This window comes from Cavia porcellus, unplaced genomic scaffold (assembly GCF_034190915.1).
Source record: "Cavia porcellus strain 051 isolate PalLab524CR breed Dunkin Hartley unplaced genomic scaffold, mCavPor4.1 scaffold_45, whole genome shotgun sequence".
Taxonomy (NCBI): Eukaryota; Metazoa; Chordata; class Mammalia; order Rodentia; family Caviidae; genus Cavia; species Cavia porcellus.
The window spans coordinates 1,421,126-1,439,009 of record NW_026947528.1 but is presented as its reverse complement, the minus strand read 5'-3'; positions in this window follow the sequence as shown (position 1 = coordinate 1,439,009).

Genomic DNA, 17,884 nt, shown 5'->3' with positions numbered 1-17,884 from the left:
GTACATCTCTGTTCTGTCCCAAGACCAAATGACCATGTTATAAGGCCCGGAATTGTCGTCACCCTGTTATTGGTATATCTCTGGGCCCCTCAGGAGTGGACAGCACCTGGAAAGGAGATGGCCCAAGGCTCAAATGTGCATAATGTACCTCTCAGTGACCGACCCTCAGGTAAGGTGGTCATGGCCAGTGTCATCTCTTTTTTCTGTCTGGCCAGCTAGTTGCCAGGCACCGCTGTGTTCTCACTTTCTTGCTCATTGGATCATGAGGGAAATATCTAGTGTTCGAGTCCTGGTGTCCATGAGAATTTAGTCAAGTGTGGTGGATTGTGATCAGCAATGGGGCAGCTGAGTTTTGATTGGCCAGGGAGTGGGGCAAGAATCCCATACATTTCCTTCCCCACCACATTGATGTGGGTATCTTGGTGTATAAAGCAGGGTTCCTTCCAATTAACTGTCACTTTTTACATCTTACCATCTCACAATATTTACTGGAAAGCTGACTGTATGTGACACAGTATGTCACATATAAAAGTATGTTGATAAAAGTGTGGTGAAGGCCCTTCTGAGCATCTCTTCCCAGACCACTGGGCAGCAGCTCAGCCTTCGAAACTTAGTGGGAGAGACAGGGGAGGAAGACAAGGGGCTTTCTCCTCAAAGATAGCAGTTACAGAGGGGCAAGGGTCACCTCCAGCTGTCACTGTTAGAACCACTTTTGAGCTGTATCCTGAGGCTAGAAAGAAGTCAGCAGTTTTGACCACTTTGCTAGAAATCAGGAGTCTGAGCAGAGTTACAAAGGCAGGACTTGGGAGCCAGACTGAGGGCTCCTACAGAAGACTTTCCTGTGTTTGGTTTTCATTTTCTGTTCCATGACTGTCAACACCAGTTGTTGGCAGTGTGGGTTCACTTGTCTCCCCAAGATTGAGCTGCTTCTGTAGATCTCTGGTACTCAGCACAGTTAGTCCTCTATGTGTCTCTGTTAGGTAATGCATAGACAAAAGTATAAAAGTGCATATTCCTGATAGGAAGATTAGCCCCAGAAATTCCATTAGCGAGGATGTAGACTGAGGACAGCTGATGCTTTGTTCTACAGGTTTGCATCCACATGAAGGACCCACTGCTGGCCAGTTAGAGCGTGTCATCCCTGTGTGAGGTTTTTCATCAGTTGCTCCTTTTTTCTCACATGTCTGAATAGATTTTCTTGCTTTGTATTGTTTACAGATTATTGTATATTTTTATTAGTACCGTGTATGCTGATTACATTGGTGATAGGTCCATTGCAAATGTGATGCATAGAATGTAAATTAGGCCCCATCTTGTGCACAGTGGTACAATCCAACAACAAGTGACTGTTCTCAAAGTTTTGTGCATTGAGCACACATCTCAGGACTAAGACATTGGCAACACAAGGTGCTGCTTTGTCTTGATTGTGCTTTCTTTATGACCAGTACAGTGGGTAATGATACAATATTTGGGAGCTTAGCCCAACCCTAAACTTAAAAGTCTGGCCAACCCCTAAATCTAACTCTAACCCTATAAAGTCATTACCAGAATTCTCTGGCCAAATTTAACTTTATGGCACTGATGTGGGAAATGTAATATAGGTTAATTATGAGAATATACAATCTATGGTGGCTGGGATGGTGCAAGAGGGGAAAGAAACGAAAACACCATTGTGTACACATTTGAAGAATATATTCTGGAAGTGGACCTTGGGGAAATTAGCTTCAAATTGAGAATGCACTGATGCCAGCAAGTTGATTATTTTAAACAACATTAAAATCTTAAATTTTATCTGTTTGTTCTATCATTAACATATCTCTGGTAAATAAGTGTAGCAGTGAATACAGTAATAAGTAAATCTGGAAAAGAGGGGAATGGAAGTTGTGGGTCAAGAGCTGCCCACAGGTAGACCTCAAGAGATGACTCCTGAGTGGAGGCACCAGGAGGCTTAGATCTCCAGCTGCTGGACACAGGAATCCAGGTGCTGGCTCTTGCTCTGGGATCACAGCTGGTGAGGGAGTTTCAGGTGAAGCTGGCAAGTTGTCTTCAGGTGCAACTTCTGCATGGGCTGAACCTGGCCCTGAAATTGCAGGAAGTGGAAAGATCGCCAACTGTCCATGGGCTTCCTGAGCAAAACCTTTCCCCTGCCTGTCCAGGCAGCCATGTGCACCAATACAGCCCCAGCAAAGCCTCCCTGACTGTATTCACACATTGACTGCTGAGTGTGTCACGCTCCTGGGTCACCAAGCATATGGGCACTTTGTTGAGTTCCAAGGCCATCACCTCCCAAAAGCCCACATCCCACACTCCAGGGCTACTTATTTTAGGGCTCAGTCCCTGGTGGTTCAGGAGGCTCCAGCTGTTCCAGGAGAAGCTCAGCCTGGGGATCCACATGGGCATACATTTCCAATGGGGCATCAAGCACAGAAGACCTGGGGAGACAGGGAGCTGGCAGAGTGAGGGGGCTGGCCTTTCCTGCCACAATGTCTGCACAGCTCACTTGTAGAGAGGGGTGCATGGGCCTCCTGTCCAGTCTGTACAACATTCACCCCCATCCTCACCCACCCATAATTGGGCAGTTACAGCCCAAGGAGCTCTTAGAGGCTGACAGAAGTCTCAGTGGGTGGGAGTTCTTGCTCAATTGAATCACACTTCTGCTTTGTACAGGGAATCCTGACACAGTTTCTCCCTGCCCGTCCCCAGTGCAATTCAGTGTGGTGAACACAGAGAGTGGAATCTTCCCTGTATTGCACTCAAGGGCTCAGGGCTGCCACTCCATAAATATCTGAGAAGTGAGGGATCAATCAGTGTCTGTCCTGTGTTGCTGCAGTCTCTAGCTCAGGCAGTGATGCATTGCCCAGTTCTCTTAGCCTCCATATAACTCCTTGCTTATGGTCTGTCCCCACATCTAGGGAGGCCTGGGGACCAGAACAATGGCCTTGAGGTGAGCAATATCTGTTTTGCTGCCAAGGGTGAGTCTGTGGCCTCCAAAGAACATCAAAACTCAAAAGGGCAGTGGTTGCACTGGCTCTGCTTATAGGATCATGGTCAATGCCCAAAAAAGTGTCTGTACACAGTGTGTCTTCATGTACACTTGTGGGTTGATGACATCGATCTGCTCTTCCATGACATCTGATAGTCACGGAAAATTTGCTGTTCTTATGATTTCCTGTGTTGAACAAATCCTGAAGTCCACAAAGTGACTCTCCAATCTCCTTTCCAATGAACAGAACTGCAACCACCAATTATTGGTCAGTGAATCAGATGGAAGATCATCCATCAGAATCATCACGGCCTCCACAGTAGGTCTTCATGGGGCCAAGGCCACACTTGGCATGGAGCCCCCATTTCATCTTTAGTTACCCTAAGGTCTGAATCCACTCAGACCCCACCCATTCAGCATTATAAACTAGGTTTGATTGAGGCCCTTGCATATAGCCAGGACCTGAATCCAAAGGTGGCCAAGTCCCACTGGGTTGCTAAGGTGAGAACTCCCCTTCTCAGCCTTGGTGCTTTGGAGTAGAGATGTGATTCTTGGAGGAGTCCAGGGATCTGGATATATCTGGAGGATCTATCCAGAAGGCCAGCTCCTTAGGCTCCTTCAGGCTGTGAGGCCCATCTGCCTGCACTGTGCTTCCTGTACAGAACTCTGCCAGTCTCTTCGCTGCCTGACTTCTGAGAATGTGGTGAGACTGTGGGTAGATATGGAATTGGTGTCCTGCATGTGGCTTCTCAGGATGGTTTGGGGATGAAACAAAGCCTACATTCCAATTGGTCCACAGAGGCTCATGGTAATGGGCTCACAGGATGGTCCTTGCACAAAAGGAATTCTCATATTAAAAGTTATATTTCACAAGAGACCCTTAGTAATAGTAGTATGCTCAGATCAGCTCAATAGGGAGATTGAAAAGAAGTCTATGCATGAACAACAGCTATGAGTCCTAAGAAGGCCCCCAATTTTAGAGATGAGAAAAGGAGACTCATTCTAGATGTCCAGGTCCTTTAATGAGACACCACAGAATATTCTCAGTTTTCTGATGAAAAGTTCCCAGGAAGGAATTAAGTTCCTCTTCCATTGCCATGGGAGGCTGAGCAGCTGTGTTCACTGATCTCTTCTTGTGCTCATTTTGCCCAGAGGCTCCTGCAATAGTAATTGCAGAGCCTGACAAGTACCATGAGACAAGTGCCAGAGAAATGGACAGAGTGGATGACATTTGAAGTGAGCACATCTCTAGCAAGGTGATGCTGTGTAAGAGCTGGAGACAGCAGGGGAAAGACAGCTCACTAATTGTCCTTGGACACCAGGCCCAGGACTGACAATAAGGTGCAATGGCAGAATTCAATCATGCCAAGAAATGCAATGACTTTCGTCTGTCCCCTTTCTCCTGCTCCCACTGACATGTGTACAGTGACCTTGCCTGTGACAAGGTAGAGACAGAGTTGAGAGCATATGGTAGTTGAGCACTGGGAGTCAAGATTCCTTTGGAGCAGGACCACGGGCCCAGCGTTTGAAAAGCCCTGGAGGGAGGTGCTGGAAGGATTGATCTGACACAAAGTTCCTCTCAGTCATCTGCGGGTCTCCATACAGTCCCTTCTGCTCACACACCCTGCACCAGAGCCGATATATGTTGTTACTGTGGGTACCATGACTGGATCAGGGATACGGCACACAGGTTCCAGGGTCCATCTCCATGCTGATGTCCTGTATGCAGCTCGGATGGGGCAATGTCCAGCCACCAACAGGAAGCCTGAGACTCAGACACCACAGCTTTCACTTTGTGAACCCAGATAACCTTATTTTCCTTGAAGACAGATATATCTGGACCAGACATCTACCCAGGAGGACAAGAGATGACTCTGGAGGCTGTGGATAAACATGAGCTCTGCCTTTCTCCTCGAGGCTGCCCTGTCCTGGGTGGGAACTTGACAGGAGCACAGGCTTATGCATCCCAGCACCTGCCCGTTCTGCAGAGCATCTTCCCTTGGTGTCTGTCCTCAGAGCCCTTTCACTGATGATTCAGAATGGGAAATGTTTAGGAGAACTCACAGAGGTGGCCAGGCCTTAATGTACCTGTCCTGTACTTGGTGTCTCTGAGTGGCAAGTGGCCGAGCCTAGAGACACCTGTACTGGGCTCCCTCTTGTCACTGGTCTCTTGGGAAGTCTATGCTGCCCTTGACATTTGAGAAGTTCCTGGTAAGCATCGTGTAGCATCTTGGCCTGGTAAACCATCGTTTCCTTCATTCCCATGTGGTTTTCCCATGTGGGATCTTGAGCCTGGTGCTTCAAGTCCTTGGAAAGCAGCACAGTATATTCACTGGTCACTCTCTTGAACCAAGTGACTGTGAAGGTCAACTGTTGCCAGAACAAGGTGCCTGGTGACAAGAGCCTTCAGAGTTCTGTTTAGACCTGTTGCCAAGGAAGTTGTGTCATGTGCTGGGGTCCATAGCCCCCCTCTGATGCCCCCTTTCTTTTTATTGTGCTCCTTTAAACGGCAAGTGAAAAAGTAGAAAATTGAGTGTGGTTTTACACTTTTCTTCACTTTGGAATTTTTAATACAACAAACATGTAGATGCCTCAGATGTGGCAGGTTGGGTGCCAAGTGCACATTTCCATCCAAAAGTTCTTTTCATTGAGAATTAGGTCTCACTTAGAGATCTGTCAAATTTTAGGATGAGATTCTTTCCTGGCTTCATGTTAGTTTCATTTCAATTCCATTACAGAGTATGCAGAAGTTCTCAGAATACCCATAATAATTTTCCCAAAGGATGTGAATGTTTCATGTTATAACCCGCATATGTCCAGGGGAGGATTCCTAGCAAGTTTTACTCTCACAAGCATATGAATGATTACTTATCCTTAGATGTTTAACTTGGCCACACACTGTAGTGCTCTGCACTCTGACATCCTGTGGAGGGGTCAGCAGGTGGTGATTGCAAGGGGTGTCTTTCCAAGTCCATGGACATCATCACCCCATGCTGAGGAAGGACAAATGCACATGCCTCCTTGGGAACTGTCCTCCCCCTCACAGTCACATGACAAGTGAACCCAGGAAAAAATGCAGGTCCTTGTTGGTGGTTTTACTGCCAGGACTAAAGATCAGGAAACCTAACAGAGCACTGAACACTGGGTTGCTATGTTTTGTCTACTATATAAAAGTAGACAAATAGACCATGGGCTTTGTGTCCCTGCTAGGTAATTTACCTTTCCTAGAGGTGATGGCCCCGAGGCTGATCAGGCACAGTGCTCTTTGGTTGGTCTCCTTCAAGCAGTGTCTCCATGCTGGGCTCTCAGTGTGCTGCCACCACATGTCATTGGGGGGCTGAACAAAACCAGGTGTGACTTATTCATGCACCCCTCACCCATCTGCTGATGGCCATTTCTTCTGTTTCTGGGTCAACCCATGAAAACGATCTGCCATACCATTCTTATACATGGCCTTGAGTTAATGCAGACTTTTAAAGAAAAACTACTTAAATGTGAAATTACTGGATTATATTGCTGGTGTATGGCTAACTTAGAAATTTTTAAAGTATCATTCGAAGCCGTTGTTTAGCAGCATTAGCTGGGATTTGTTTTATTATGGCATACTGTGCTATGCTATGTTATTTTACATTATGTTATATGTTGGTGAGGATTTTGAAACTGTATTTTCTGTGGTTTCTGATTTGATTCTGTATAATCAACCTGAGAAAATATAAGAATATCACATAACTCTTAGTAAGTATTTTTTGTAGAAAATTTAAAAAGGAAGACATAGTCAGCGATGTTGGTACACACTGTCATTACAGTACTCAGAGGTTGAGGCAGGGGGATTGTTGTAAGTTTGAGGTCATCCTGGGCTACAACGGAAGATCAAGGCCAGCCTCAACTGCATAGCAGAATCCTGTCTCAAACAAAGAACAAAAGAAAGAAAGAGAGAAAGGAAGAAGAAGAAAAAAAACAATTAAAAATATAAAGTCAAATATTGCCTATGAATACAGAATAAAAACATATGTGAGTTTTTCTAGCAAGTGTACTTTAGTTAGCACACCTAGCATAAGGTTTACCATGATGTAGACATTGATGTGTTACCAGGTTTGCATTGTTTCAATTTTTTGAAAGTTTTACTGAGATGACTCTAGATATGCTACTGAATATACCTTCTTAGGATTTGCATAGCTCAGTATGAAGAGAATATGATCATTGTTTTTATCATCACCAAAATTTATATTTAGAATCAGAAGTTGATCAAGGGATTGCTACTTTTTTAAAATAAAAATAAGGACCATATAAAAGATACTCTTTTTAAGTCTCTGGAAAGATAAAAATAATTGTAGAATAACAGTGGTTAATGTACCTTGCACAGTGATTTCCCGGATTTCTTAATGATCAATAATTTCATACATTTGTAAGTTTTTTAAAAAAAGATTTTAAAACATGGTCTCACCAGTTCTCTGAGTTTCCCAGAGTAGAGTTAAACCCTTCCTCATCCTTCCTCTTACTCCCAGAGGGCTGGAATTACAGGTGTACATTATCCTGAGTTGACAATTGGTGGTAATTTTGTGTATTCGTGGAATAATATACTTGGCTTTGATCTTTAGACTCTTTGCAGAAAAATTTATCTAGTTAAGCTATCTCCTACCTTCCTACTCCACAGTTTCTTTCATAGTGAGCAAGACTCAAAATCTTATTAACAATATTAGTAGAGTCACTGCTTTTTAACTGTAACAGTGGTCAGCCTGGGATTCAGGAGATCACTCCAAATGCCTTCTGCTGTGGGACTGAGGCTTGATATCCTGAAAGCACAGTCTCTTTTTCTCTGATAAACTCATGGCAATTGATGACTGATGTCAAATCCCAAGAAAGATGTGAACGTCAAAGCTACTTGGGGCAGAGAGAATAAAGTCAAATCCCCCCCCCAAAAGTAACAAGAACTAAGGAGTAAGAAAATCCAAAATGTGTAAATTTTGTTGTAAAAAAGAGAGGAGAAAAAAAGAGCTCTAACAGATATAACAGCAAGTGTGTTTAGGGGTGTTAAATAGCTGACTATATTAATGTTTTTGGATCATTGAACACAGCTGTTTGCAGTCTCTCTGCTTGAATGTCCACTTTGTATTCTTTGATGCTGTGATTTGAGCAACTGTTTCTAAGATGATAATATGTAATCTATTAACAGGTGATTTCTTACTGTTTTTTTTTTTTTTGTAGTTTTGTATTACGTGTACCCTTACACCACTTTGTTTTGTTTTGTGTTTTTCTCTTTTTCCTCTTAAATAAAAATTTTTTTAAAAAGTTACTTGGGGCCCACTGCCCTCCAGAAGGTCATGCCAGGGTAAAATGGTTTTGCCTTCCGCTTCTACTTTCCAAAATTTTTGTTTTGGTTATGGTTTTGGTTTTACACTTAGATTCTAGAATTGAATACAGAGGTTTTGTATTTAGTTCCATTACCTTCCACTTTTAAAAGTCTTCCTTTTTTGAAGAGTTTCTTACTACGTTGCTAAGTTGGTGAGTCTCTCCTTGAATTTATAAGGTTCCTGTTTTAGTCTTCTATAGTGGTAAGCTTACAAGCCACACCACCAGATGTGGTTTCATCATGGTGTTCTTAAATACTCATTGGCTGTGCAGGGAATGGTGAAAATGCCTGTCATGTCAGCATTCAGGCCACTGAGGCAGCAGGATTCCTGGGAGTTCCAGACAAGCCTGCAACACACTCCGATTTCAACTTAGGCCAGAGAGACAGAGGGAGTCTCTGACCAGAAAAAGAAAAGGAAAATATAGGAAAGGACAGGAATGGAAGGAAGATATAATACCAAATTCCTGGTGATTCTATGAGTTCTTTTGTATCTGGGCTAGTCATTTTTATCTGTGGTCCTATTGCAGTATAAAACCTTTTGGACTGCTGTCACTTTAAAATAATACCCGGACACTAGGGATTTTGGTACTTCTAAGTTTAATGTTCTTTACATGGCTAGAGGATGTTGTACTTCTTTGTGAATTTTCATATTGATTTTTTCGAATTCTAGGAAAATATCAGTGGTATTTTGACAGGAATGCTTTGAAATGGCTGGTTGCTCTGGGATGCACATATATTATAACAACATGAACTCTTCCTATCCATCATCATGCTATGTGTTTTCCTCTGTTAGTGCTATTTCACTGATTGCATCAATTTCTACAAATTTTAAACAACAGGTGAGTTTCATTAAATTTATCCTAAGTGTTAATTCTATTTGATGAATTATGAAGTGAATTGTGTTCTTTGTATTTGAGGCTGCAGTTTGTTTGAAGCACATAGATATGAATTGTTTAAGACAAGTGGATCTTGTACCCTGCACCCTCTATGATTTGTGAATTTGTTCTAAAAGGTTTTCAGTGAGATATAAGTTTCTTATATGAAAGGTTGTGTCCTCAGGAAACAGAGACCATGCTTAATTCTCCCTTTCTGGTATGGAAGCCTTTGATTTCTTATTCTTGAGTAAATTCTAGGGATAGTACGTGGAGTACTGTGTTGAAAGGCATTGCAAGCCTTGTCTGGTTCCTGATGTGTGAAGAAAATTTTGCAGCTTGTCAGCCTCTGAGCACAATGTCTTGAATGGGCTTCTCTTGCATGATCTTTGATGTGCTGAGGTCCGTTCTTCCAATACATGGTGTGTGGGTAGTTCTTACAATGAGAAAATGTTGAAACTCAGTATTTTTCAAAGCTATTTTTCCAAATCTATTGAGAGGTTACTTTTGTCTCATTCTGTGAGAGTGACAAGTGACACTGAATGGTTTTTACAGTGGGACAATTCTTGCATAACTGAGATTGAGCCCAGTGTTGATCGTGGTGCTTTACTTTTGCATGTTCTGGCAAATTTAGCTGACAAGTATTTAGCTGAATAATTTTGCTTATGTTCATTAGGAATATTGGTCAGTAGGGTGCTTTCATTTATTTTATTTTTCAACACATTAATGTCTGGCTTCCTTCTCAGGGTGACTTTGTCATCTAAAAGAAGTTGGTGTTGGATTTTTCCCTTCAATTTCCTGGAAGAATCCAAAAATGATTATCATTTATTTTTTATTATACACTTGAAAAAATTCACTGGGTCATTTGCCTTATCCTGGTTTTGTGGTTGTTATTAATGAGTTTTGATTGTTGACCCATCGCCTATATTAATTTTTGCTCTGTTCAACAGTGTGTTTGTTCCTTATGGATGTGGGTCTGTGACACCAAAGGAGACCACATTCCCATTAAGGGTCACATCTCATTTTACTTAGGGATGCAGCCATTTACATTTGTATTTTATATATTTTTGTCAGTAACTCCTTTCAGTTACTTAGTCTTTAATGCATAGTGTTCTTGTTGGGAGTTTACTGCTGAAGGAAACTGGAGCTGGTCAGGTGCCCGTATCTTATTTCAGGCTTCATACTCTGGCCTGCCTGCAGTGTCCCCATCTCCTGATTTGCTCCCTGTAAACACCTGTCCTGCTCCATAGCTGTGGTGAGTCCACATGTGGCAGTTGAAATCTGCACCTGGGTGGAAGACATACTGTCAAGGTGGGCTCTGTAACAGGCTGACCTTCTCGTACAGTGCTTCCCTGAGTCAGCCAGGGGGCCTAGGGCCTTCAGGAAGGAGTTCTGGGAGCAGGGCCACACCAGCCCTCTTCTGTCCAGTGTGCAGTGTATGCTGTTTTGCTGGAAGCTGACTTGTGGGTCAGGAGGCCTGGACCTGGGCCTTTCTTGCCCCTGGTGCCATGGTGTCCTCTACATATGCCTGGACCATTTTCCACTGACATCAGATCTCCACAGGGATCTGAGCACCCCCTAGACTTGCTCTTCCAGGCTCCAACTCAATGTGGAGACTTCAGGTGTGAAATCTGTCACTATGAAATTCAACATGTATACATTTTTCCTGGAACATCCACTGCTAAGTCTTCATAACAAAAAGTGAGATTTACAGTTTCCCATATTCTATTCTTACTCAGTTAAGGTGTGAATGGTTAGAAGCCATGAACCTATGACAGCAAAGCTGCTGAGTGAATTATAAACTTACAGGCACTGAAAATGCTGAAAGAAGACCATTTCCTAGGCCATATCCCCAGTCTTACTTGAGATGACAGAGAGCTTCTGGCCTGGCCCTCTCTCCACCCAGCAGTGAAGAGACAAGGGCAGCACAGCAGGTGAGGACAGGAGAGAGGAGCTGGTCAGTGGCAGACCACTCATTCTCGGAGGGATGCTTTTGTGGTTTTTTAATTTTTATTTTCCATTGAATTATTGCTAGTGGCCAACTCACTATTTCTTCTCTTGTACCAAACTTAGTTAAGAAAAAAATAGTATATGATTTCTCAAACAGATGAGTGAAAATGGATGACTTAATTTTCCTTTATGTAAAATGAAGGATTTTCACAGTACAGAAACTTCAAACATCACCTTATGGATATATAAAATAAGGAGTTTTGTTATTCAGAAAAACAACACATCATTTATGACTAATTTTTAAAACCTTAACACATGTGGAGCCCTTCCATGGTGGGGTGGTGCTGCCCTCCTACCCTAGAAAGCCCCGTTTCACCTGTGCCAATAACTCTCAGAGGACAACAAGAGTTTTTCTTCAGTCTCTTTTACCAGTGAGGAGGACCTGAATCTTCCTGCTACCAGGCTGAACATGGAGTGTGCACTGTGTAGATGAGCCCAGCACCGCCTGCTTTACACTCCTCTCCCCCACCACATCCATGCTGCAGTCCTGCAGGGACAGCAAGGCAGAGCTGCCAGGATGCAGCCAAGACTCTGCCACATCAGTCCTAAGTCTGCCTCCACCAAGTGCTTGATGCGGCCTGGGTGTTGCTCGCATAGTGGGTCTACACACCCTCAGCCTCCTAGGCCATGTGCATTTACCACAGTGACCCTTCCAGTCTGCAAATTTCACTCCTCTCCTTTCTGACTATGGCTGCAGCATTGGAACAAAACACAGCATTAACATTACCTTTTCTTCTTCTTTGTTCTTTTTCATTTTTGTTTTTTGTTATTTATTTAAACATATATTTAAAACTGCATGTTGCCAAAAAAGCTTTTCTTTTGTTTTTACTCTCCACTTGCCTGAGGTTTTACAGATTTCTACTGCAGCTCAAACCTTAAGTTCTTGGATGCTCAGAATCTACTCTGCAGCTTGGTAGAATGAGTGAAGCGAAGCAGAAAGTGAACTTGGGCACATTTCTGTGCCTCCCAGCATCTTGTACAGCAAACCCTGACTCATGTCTTTTTATCCCCAAAATATGGGCTTCAGTAGATTCAGTAGCTTGAATCTGCCACTGCAAAATGTGTTTCTTAGATTTTTCCAAATAATGTCATTTCTGCTCCACTGGCTAAGCACATTGTCTAAGGTTTTTATGCCCAAACTTGAAAAATAATTTCCAGTAGACAAGAGGCTGCCACCCATCCTGAAATCATGATGGGATTTTATGTAAACACATAGTGCAATCCGTAGTCTGAGAGCATGGTGCCAGGGCAGGGTTCTCTCCAGCAACCGTGCACAGCATGCTCCACACACTCTCCTACTTCCATGGTCTGTGACTTGTGGGAGGGGCCACGCTGACACCTCATTGTAGGTGTACTGAGGCTGGTAGACATTCCCAGAGCTGCTAATGACACAATCTTCAAGTTCTCTTCCTTTCTAGAAGAAGAGGAGACACAGTCTCTCCCCTGTGTCAATGCCATTATCTCAGTGACTGTATTCAGCTTAAGTCCTCCTTGTTCTACACTGAAGGATTTTTAATGAGGGGAACCTACAGCAAGACCATTCATAATTGTGGAGCAGCTGAGTGGTACACGGCTTCCCACCTTTCCTACAGAACTAGCCCATGTACAAACAGCTGACATGTAAATACTTTTTAAAAATTTAACATGGTTCTATTGTTCATGCCTGTGGTGGCTCCTTTTACAGAAACTCTTCTCACCTGGTAGTTGTGTTATTTTCTTGGTAGTTTTTAACTGCAGAAGAAAAACAGAGACATAGTGGCCCTGTAGGGATACTGTGATCCCCTCTCCCACAGCTGATCCCTGGTCTTCTTCCAACCCAGCCTTGTACTCTGGTGCCGCATCCCCGCCCTCCCCCCTACATAATGGGAAGTGGTGGCATCTCTCTTTGATTTAAGTAAGGAGTCTCAGGTGACATTTTTTTCAACTAAGGTTAAATCCCATTTCCCCCTTTATATGGACCTCTTTTCCCTTCCCTCATCCTTCTGTCTTCTGACAGTGCTGATGACAAGCCCATGGATGACTCTGCTACTGGAGAACTATGTGTATGTCATTAATATATTCTCTCTTATTGTAAATGCCATATTTAGAAAAAGAAAAAAGAAAATCTTGGTATTTTTATCTATTTCTCCAGGTTCCTGTTACTTCCCTGTGCAAGAAAATGGAAAACATAGTGGAGGAGATGGGAAATTCAGGTTTTCAGCAGGAGCTGGCCTCAGTTGGGTTGAGGAGCTGACAATGGTTGTGGAGCCACTGTTAATCATACATCTGAGCTGACAGAGATGGGCTTCCTGGTGCTGCCTCTTCCCATGGTCCGAGAGCTGATGAAGGCACTGGAGATGAATCAGGTACAAACTCTTCAGCTGGTCCTTGATCTTGGTGTCCAGTCAACCCTTCAACAGCAAAAGGAGGAAAGATCATCAATTTCCCATGTTCCTTGCAGAGCAAACAAACTTCCCAGTGCCTGTCAGAGACAGCTCTGTGCAAAAATCCACTCTCAGGAAGTTTCCCACACTGCATCCACCCACTGACTGCTGTGTCTCAGAGTTGCAGGGTGGTCCCTTCACTTTGTCCTCCTCACATACCCTCAAGCCTATGCCCAGTCCTCCTCACCCTTGTTTCTGCCTCAATGGGTTCACAGTGCTCCAGCTCAGCGAAGTGAAGTTGCATTGGAGGGTCCATGTGGGTTTGCAGCTGCTGCTTAGAGCTAAGAAGCAGGGCTGTGGTTCTGGAGGAGACAGGTGTGGGGGGCTGAGTGTGAGGTCTGGTCTCCGTCCCAAACTGCTCACCCAAGGCAACCTGCTGAGTTCAACACCTGCCTGCTGCTCCAGCAGTGGAGAGCTGAGTTCACTCTATCTCCACCACCAGTGAAGCAGTGTTGGCCCAGACAGCCCTGAGAGACTGACAGATGACTCCATGGGAGAGTCTGTGGACACTGGGGTGACCATCTCTCCCTTCTTCAGGGAAGCTGTACACACATCTGTCTATTGCTCCCCAGTGGCATGTTGAGTTCATTGAGGATGGAAAATGTCTGCTGTGGAACAGGGATTGTCTTCCATAAACATGTGAGAAGTGAGGGGACAGAAGGATGTGTCCTGTTCCACCTTTCCTCATTTGTTAGATTGCGCAGTGACTTGCCACCCAGTACTCTGTGCTTCTTCTGGGCTCCTCTTCCACTGCTGTGCACCCTTGTCTAGGGAAGCCAAGAGGGGGTCTCATGTACCATAATGTCAGTGATACATGATCTGCCATTCAGGGTAGCCCTCACTAGTGTGGAAGGTTAAGAAGGGAGTAGATACATATTTTCTGGTCATTGGATCATGGTCAGTGCCAGGAAAAGTGTTTGTGCATGGTGTAGCTCTGTGTATATTTATGTACTCATGATACCAACTGGTTCCTGCCCTGATGTCTAAAAGGGCCTGATGCCTCTGCCAGTCCCCAGAGAATCTGGCTCTGAATAATACACCCCAAAGCCCATAGAGGAACTCTCCAATCTCCTCTACAATGAAGAGAGAATGTTTATTCAGTGTAGGGATCAGTGCAGGAGAAACAAACCTTTACCATGGAGAGAGCAGCTCAATGGAGAATAAACATGGCTACTCAAGCAGGCCTTCCACAGAGCCTTGGCTGGGGTCAGCAATTGCCTGGAGACCCCATTTTGTTCCATAGTGACCCTGTAAGATTGGCCTTAAGTGCAATTCACTGTTCTGAGAATTGCACTGTTACTGGGCGCAGTTCTCATATCTCAGTGAACTGAGGCTGAGAGATATAAGCACATTTCAAAGACTCAGCTCTAGGCGGAACCTGTGCACCTGAGAGCAAACTCTCCTTCCCACCTGTGGGGTGGAAATGTTGGCCCTTGAGGGACCTGTGAAGGAAGAATTGTGGAAAGGGCAGCTGTGAAGAAAGTCCTGCTCCAGGGGTTCCATCAGGCTGTGCAGCCCTTTTGCCTGTGTCACCCTCACTGTGCAGACCACTGCCAGGTTCTCCACTGACTGATATCCAGTCTGTGATGAGACAGTGGGAAGCCTGAAGTTACTGGCCCAGCCATGCCCCACCGTGAGTGCTGGAAGCTGTAGTGATACTCAAAGGTTAAATTTCAGAGGGAGTAGTTGGAAATAATAGCATTTTCAGATCAGTTGTAAGCAAATAAGTCATTAGCTCCCTACATGAAGAGTATCATCCCATGTGTCCTGTGACAACCACACATTCTGGAGATGAGAAAACAGGATTGTCCTGGGTGTGGGAGTGCGGACCTGTATGTGATGACAGAGTACTTCCCTGTGGTGCTTCTGAAGAAATTGGGTCCAGTTTCCTTAGCCATGAAAGGCTAAGTCGCTGTGTTCCCTCTCTCCTGGTACAATGTCATTTAGCCTAGTGGTGCCTCAACCTCTGACCTAAGGGCCTGGATATTTTCCCTGAGACATGGACAAAGTAGCAAGGGCCTAGGTTTTGGGTGAGTGCACCCCTGCTAATGTGATGATGTGTCAGAGCTGGGGACACGGTAGAAGCACAGTCACACCAGTGCCAAAGGGATAAATGGGCCCAGGCATTACAGTGAACTAAAAGAGCAGAAGTAAATCATGACAGGAGGTGAAGTGACTTAGTGTCCATTTCCCTATTCTGAGGCTCCCACTAATGTGTGGACAGTGACCTGGCATCTGGCCAAGTTGGCTGAGCAGAGAGGAGGTGATAGTTGAAGAATTAGACACCAGTTTCCTTTGGGGGCAGGACCACAGGCCTGCTGTTTACACACCCTTGAGGGAAGTGCTGAAAATGTAATCTGACCCTGAATATTCCCTGTCCTCTTTGGGACTCATTACAGAATCCCCTTAGCTCACTCTCTCCCCTGCTGGCATCTGTTGTTATTGAGAGGCCCCACTGTGGTACAGGTATGTGGATTGCAGCCCTGCAGGGACTAGCTCCAGGCTGATGTCTGGGGCAGCACTGTTGGTGCAGTGACTAGTAGTGTGCAAGAAGCTTCTGAGATCTCAGACAAGCAGAGAATGTGGCCATCAGGACTCCCCTAAAGTCTCCCGGAGTTCTGAACATAGCGCAGAGAGACCTGGCAGCTTCTGGAAGCACAGGCTGCACATAGAGCTGCAGGGTCTGCCCTGCACAGTGAGCTGGGAGGGGCCATGCCCTGTTTCATAACCCTGCTCCCCCATGGTAGGGATGATACGGACACCCAGGCTCACAGAGCAGATAGTCACTAAAGGATGTTCATCAGCATTTATGATCCAGGAAGCCCTCAAAGCCACCAGCTAGCCAGGAGAGAAAACCAGGAGGTCTCAGTTTGTCTGTTTTGGGATTGCCTAAGTGGGAAAGGATTCACCTTTCTAGTGACAGCACAGAAGCCACCAGTCATGTGATGAACCACGTCGTTTATTTTTTTTTAATTTTATTTAAGGAGAAAAAAGGAAAAAAAAAAACAGAAAAAGGGTACAAGTTATACAGAATTTCAGAAAAAAATAAACAGTAGATAATCATATTGTCATCTTAGAAATAGTTGTTGAAGTTACAAAATTAAAGCATATAGAGGGGACTTTCAAACAGTGAGACTGCAAACACTTTTGTTCAATAATCCAACAAAACTCAGTAATATGGTTATCTATCTTATACACTTAAATATATATGCAGTTATATCTTTTAGAGAACGTTCTTTTCCTTTGTTTTGTACAATGACAATTACACATTTTGGATTTTATTACTCCCACAGTTCTTCTTTTTTTTTTTTTTTTTTTTTTTGAAGAAAGTAAAACCAAATATGACATACAAGGACAGAGTCAGGCAAATCAAAAGGATGGACATAATATATAATGTAAAAACAAAACACAAGGTGATCAACAATGGTTACCATAATGCCTCGTTATATTAAAAAGAATTGCCTATATAATCAGTTATAATAAAATTGAACAAAACAGTAAGGAATAAGACCAATAAAACCAAAACATTGGAGACATTAGAGGACTTCAAAAGAAGATAATATTCAACCAGAATGGGCATCACAATGGGTCTTATTGTCTTCATAGTTGTTGGCTAGACTTTCAAATTTGGTACTATCTAGCATAACAGAATAGAGGAAAATCAGTCAAAACAAGATGGTGAGAGCAATACAGAATTTCTAATCAAGTTAACAGGAAATCAAAGTGGGTTACTATAATATATCCTGCTATTTTTATTTATTTTTCCCTTAATTAAAAGGATAACTGAAAAAGTAGATAATAAAAAGGAGATTGAGATAAAAAAAAGAGGGCATAACAACAAAGCAGTGCAGGTCAAAACATAGCCATTTAAGCAAAATAGTGTTTCACCACAAGATAAACTCGACATAATAGTAGTTACCATAGTGTCTCCTCCATTAAAATCTTTGGGTATAACTTTGTATACTGCAGCATCAAACATATCAAGACAATGTAAAACCATTCAAGAGAATGACAGTATTACAAGGTATTAAGAATCAACCAACAGAAAATGAACAATGGTTTCTGTATAATCTCCTTGTCTATAAAAGTTTTTGTTTATATTATAACATATAGTAAAATCCAATAAAATACAACACGTTAAAACCGGTGGAGACAGAAGAACAAAAGCTTGATGGGACTTCAAAACAATAGGATATTAAATCAGCACTACCTATTATGATGTCTTGCTTTCTCCAAAATGGCTGTT